This window comes from Amblyomma maculatum, chromosome 1 (assembly GCF_055883805.1).
Source record: "Amblyomma maculatum isolate TAMU_Amacu chromosome 1, ASM5588380v1, whole genome shotgun sequence".
Classification (NCBI taxonomy): Eukaryota; Metazoa; Arthropoda; class Arachnida; order Ixodida; family Ixodidae; genus Amblyomma; species Amblyomma maculatum.
In genome coordinates this window covers 227,401,421-227,407,420 of record NC_139344.1, presented here as the reverse complement: position 1 = coordinate 227,407,420, position 6,000 = coordinate 227,401,421, and positions in this window count along the sequence as shown.

Here is a 6,000-nt window from a genome sequence, read left to right as displayed (position 1 = left end):
AGCAAACCTGGGTTCAGCAACAGCAGGGTTAGCAGAGCCTCTTTCAAACGCACACCCCTGAAAGAGGCGGGCGCCGGGCCGGGGGACGCTTGTACCCAATTGCCGCTCAGTTTTGCAGACTTCTCGGTCGCCAACTTTTCTAACCAACACCAGATACGCGGATAGGTTTCATAAACTATATATAGCAATTCTGCCTTTCGTTGACTCCTCCAACAGTTTGTTTCTATGTCATTTGGGTGCCCTGTGCAAGTGACCGGAGGACATACCATGGCAAAATTACTTTTGAAAAGTAATTAAATTACATTACTTATTACTTTGCTGAAAATTGCAGAAAAGTCATTAAATTACATTACTCATACTGCTCCCAAAAAGTAATAAAGTTACATTAAAATCACTTCTACAGAGTAATTTAATTACCTTTAAATTACTTTCCAGTTTCCATCCATGCACAAACTAAGTAAAGTTAGCAAACAAATCTTGTTTTCCAGACGCGAAGCACTGTTGTGCTCGGTCAAAGCCGCCCAGAAATTCAGCGGGACGCCAAACTTCTCCGGCGAACGCCTCCTTCACAAAATCTGGATACTTCTCTGCAAAGCACCGATGCACTGGAGGCGAGCCGTGCCATGTGGAGAGAAGCGACGTTTTTGAACATGAGCTGAGCAACCAGACAGCTCGTCGCCGCGGCCCTGACGGTGGACCCCTTCTCGTCCCGCGGCATATTTGAAGCAAGAGCGCAGCAAGCTCTCCCATTGGACCTGCGAAAGTGCTGCCGTCGGATTGGATCATTTGAGCGTCAACGGTTTCTCGGCTTACGGAGACTCAAGTGCTTCCGTTCGAGACTCCGAGTGTGAGTTCGTCACTAGCGTCCATCGGGAGCAGTTCGCCCCCTGAGAGAGCGGACGCGGCGGAATCTCCCCGGCCGTCGCTGCGCGAGCGCAATCGCGTATGGCTATGTTAGCTTTCTGCCCCAGAGCCGATCTCGTTGTCTGTAAATAGTGTATACAGTCTTTTCTTCATCTCACCAGGGCCGACTCGAATTCATCGCTACCGCCCAGGGAGCTGACAGCCCTCGTTTACGAAGCGGGTGACGAGCGCTACGCAACCAACTCCTTGGCACAACCCTGTTGACGGTGGGCTACTGTGTGATAACCCCACCGGCACAACAGCACACACACATTGTTTCGTCTTCCCGCCAAATTCCGTCCCAGAGAGTTATTCCTTCCCTTTTTCTTACATCACTTGCGATTACAAAAACAAGACAACAGAAAAAAACAAAACAAAAAAACAGAAGCACGGTCGAACGATAGTGAAATAATCGGCGAGCCCGACGTCTTGCTGGCCCGGAGCTGTCTCTGCCATTTGCAGAGCCCGAAGGAGCTAGGTTATTTATTGCTTCCGCAGTTCCAAGAATCGACGTCGGCATCTTGTGCTCACTGCTCAGTAATGCTCAAGCCACGGTGGCTCACGCCATGGACCCTTCCGCCTATCTCCCCCAACTCCAATCCTCCCTCGCCCCGTGGTGACGAGTGTAACCAGGCACCACTGTGCCCTACCCGGCGCAACAGGGGGTGCCACTGCGCCGCGCTCACAACTAGTTTTCAACTCGGGCCCTCTTGCACCATCTGTCCCTTCAGCATTGCCTTGGCGCCTTGTATCCTGCTGCTTGGAGAATGGTTGCCATGGGATAACCGCACTAAGTGGCACCGCTACACACGAGGTCTCAGACGAACTGTTCTGCTCAATTCTGTCACCTTTTGCCGATCCTTTCCGCTGGCTTCGGCTTGCCGCACGTCGTTCCTGCTTTCGCGGCACTCTACTTTGTTGTCTATTGAAGGAGTAGTGGCGCAGTTTAGTAAAAGTAATTTCGAAAGCAATTAATTACTTTTGCTGCGAAATTACTGAACCGAAAAAAAATTCATTATATTACAAATTACCAAAAAAAAGTAATTAATTACAGTAATTTCATTACTGTAATTCAATTACTGCCATGTCTGCCGGAGGGCTCGTAATACAACCCTGTGCACGGGATGTTTTTTGTTAGCCTTGTAAGGTATTCTTCGCCGACTCACCTCAGGTAATTTGAGACAGAGCTGACAGAAGAAATTACACTTCGAACCGCCGAAACAGCAGCGAGGGGCGCCGCCGCCAACGGGGCCCTTCTTTCTGAACAGCGCCCGCACATTGCGCCTTCTTGCCCATTGTAAAGTGTTGTGGGCCTCTAATTGGAACCAGTGGAGCTGGAGTACTCCTCGGCCGATAACACTTGAAAACGGCCTCGTTTATCGGAGGCAGTCAGCGAGCTTTCAACGAATATGCGGGACCTGAGTGTGCTAAATCAAGCTACGTAGTTTTTAATGTCAGTGCATAAAAATCTCAAATTTCAATTTGACGTCATCACGCCCATGATGTCACATGTTTTCCTCACCACCTCCCCCTTAAGAGCGAAGAACTCCTCCAAACGTTCAAAGGACAGTACCTCACCACCACAACTCCGACGCGCCCACCTCCTACAGCGATGCTCCAAACCCCACCCTTGATAAGCAGATTTTCCATCGGAGGTCCGGGCAGCCATGCGTTTCCTACATACTGCTACGATTGTGTTACAGCCGAGGCTCACGGGTTCTGGTTCTTACAGCGGTTAATGACAAGAGCCAAGCGGGTGCCGACGAGCGGCGGTCATCGATGTCACCAAGGTGGCGGCGGCGACAGCGGGTGTTCTATCCACATGCTCTTATGGCGGTTAGCCGCCTCGTGAGCGACCCATTCAAGCCTCAGTAGAGTGCCTCGATGGCCAGCGCTGCTAAACCATAAACCTTTGTGGCGTTCCTGCGACAACTAGGAACGCTTCCTTTTTGTTGGCGGAAGTAGAGAAATGTATCTCCCCACACCGAAGAAAGGCAGCATTTGACACCGCTCGCAAACTGCACTAGACAGCACAAGATCGTCATCGCCCCCAAGGAAGCTCACCCTCGCTACCTTCGCCACACGAAGCTGTGCGAGGAGGCTCAAGTACCACCCCCGGCAGTGGGCGGCACCACGAATGTTCGCGTGTGTCTTACTGATTGCACTGCCCGAGATGAACTGCATGTCCCCAGCTACGGAACTGGAGACAACAATCGGTATTTAAGGGGTGAAATTGTATCCACGAGTACCTCTTTTCTCCTCTGTCGACTTGTACATGCTCCGCCATGTAAAAAGTTTTACATAAACGTTTTCTTCACTTCTCCCTGGTTGTCTTCTGCCTCGATGTCTCGTCTGCTCCTGGCCCGCCGCCTAACCCCCGAACCTCAATCTCATCAGTGCTAAGTCAGCCCCAGGAGCCGACAAAATCACCAACAAAGTCAGCGGATTTTGAACGACCCATCCGTCCAAGCCATCACAGACGTCTTCAAGAATTCTGGCGTACCGGTAACCTGCCTGCACAATGAGCACATGCCAGCACTACATTCATTCCTAAGTCAGTCAAGGTGCTTGACATTAAAAAAACCCGAACTACCTCCCTCACTTCTTGTCGGCTCGGCAAACTCTTTGAACATGCGATATCAGGCAGAACAAAATTATATCGATGATAATCCACCTCTTCCCAGACATCATGACTGATTTCCGCGCACACCTCTCTAACCAGCGCACCATTCTTATAATTTCGGAAGACTTCCGCTTAGACACGCTAAGCGAGCCAGATCAATCCTAACTCTAGATATCACGAATGCTTTCGACGATGGCATCACTCAGTCATTGTAAAGCTCTCTCCTCCTAGGGGTGGGCTCCCGCACACGTGGATACATCTTTACCTTCCTCTGCTCCTGCCAGTCGAACTCTCCTTTGTATCCCTGTTCACGCCTGCATTCCACTTTGGCACCTACAGTACTCACATGGCTCAGTACTTTCCCGCCACCCTTCAACACTTTTCACCATGGCACGAGGCCTTTCCGCAATACCGAATCTCTCTCACTCCTACGCCGAAAATATAACCTTGCGGACAACCACATGAAACGCCCGAGCCATGGATGAAACGCTGCAACCTGAGTCACCGATGTACTGCTGCACACGCCGCAAGAGTCAGGTTTGCCTGCTCACTCACCAAATCTCGTTCTTCGGCCTCCCAAGGGAAAGACAGGCACAAAGCCCCACCTACTCTGAGAGTAGCCATCGACGGTAACCGCATCCCGGAGGTGGACACAGTCTTCATGCTCGGTCATCTCCAGAGCAAAGGAAAAAATTAAGACGACACTTAAGCTCCGCCACTAAGGATATGGCGCGATAGCAGGCGCCCACGGACGATGCTTTTCGACTTTAATTTTATCAATTTCTTGTGTTCTATATTTTTTCGCTTATAGCCGGCCGCACAATGGCGTCACCGGTAAGTCCAAACGCCGCTTCTTAAAACTTAATGCGTCCCATTGGGCGTTCAGTGGAAGGCTCTGTTTGTGTCGAGGCAACTCCCGGGTTTGGTTTGTGGGCTTTAACGTCCCAAAGCGGGTCAGTCTGTGAGAGACGTTCTACCGTTAAGGGTATGACGCAATAGCGTTTCACACAATGGGACAATGTTTTATTTTACTTTGTATGTTGTTTTCTTTTATACACCAATATTTAGCATCAGCAAACATCGCCTTTCCATTCTGAGCATTTTGACACATCTGTGCCCAACTTTTTCCAGTTTCATTTTTTAAATTATTGCCATTAAACATTCTAAATTTTCTTAACATATGCTGGTTAACGAAATTTATAATGTTTGTGTAAATGCTTAATTATCGAACACTGCGTTTTCATTTTGAGCATTTTGACACCTTTGATTCGTTTTAATTATTTCAATTAATTAGTCGGAATATTATACTCTAAATATTGCTATTTGCTATAATCGAGGATTGGATTTTAGTTCCGAGCATTGGAATACTTTGAACCCCCTTTTTACAATTTTTCATTTTCATTCGCAGCGAAAGCTACGAAAGTAGTCTGCTAGAAAAAAAAAAAAAAAAAAAAAAAGAGGCGAATCACTACGCGCTCGTTTTGTGGCCGAGTGGTTTCTGCAGAAACGGGCTCTATTCCGAGCATACACATTTGCAATAACTTGCTTCGCGTGTCTGGACATCTTCGCAGTGCGAATCTATGGAAAAAAATTCGCTCCGAAGAGGAAATCGAGGTCGCTGCGTTGAGCAGCGCGTAGGGCACAGCTGGCAGGGTTGCGGGGCACAGAAAACGACAAACAAAACATACAAATTCACCGAATCCTATCCTTTCTCCCTAAAAAAAAGGTGCATTTTATGAAGTTGATGGCAAATGTAAAATGTATCAAGCTTGCAGACAAAGCAACTATTATTTCCTTTCGTCAAGAGTAGGCACTATTTTTCATCGCGGATGCGGGGAGCGCGAACAAGAGCTCTAGCTTTGGCAGTGTTGCACTTCATATAGACCCTTTACAGCGCGAGCGCATGGGCGCTGCCATATTTGATCATGTGACCCTTCCGCCATCGCCGGCCTTTGGGCCTTCTGGTTTGACGGCTTCTGGCACGTTGGTAATCGGCTGCACGGTGCGGCGCACCCGCTATCGCTGGGGACAACGAGCTTATAGACAGCCAAAAAACTTCATGTGAATGCCCATAGTGTTTGTAGGTGCTAAACAATATTTAATTTAACCACGTAGTTCATTTATTGCGCCCTCCTAACTATCTGCATTGACTATATAGAACATGTCGGCAAACCAGCCAGCCGTCGGCTCGTTTTTTCTTTTTTTTTTTATCCCTCTCTAGCGTTCTTTGTGGGAAACATGGTTTTCTGTAAAACTGAATAGATTGCAAGCTGATTATTTCCTCAAACGTATTTTCTTTAAATTTTCTTGCGCAAAAGGCGAATGCAACTTCAGACCGTGCTGGCTGAGACGCATTATGAATGTTCACGCATTGTACAGAATATTTACTGCTCAATATGGACGCGCGTGTAATGTCCAACAATTTATAAGATATAATGTTTGCCTCCTGTAAACGTCCTGGTTTCAAAAGACTA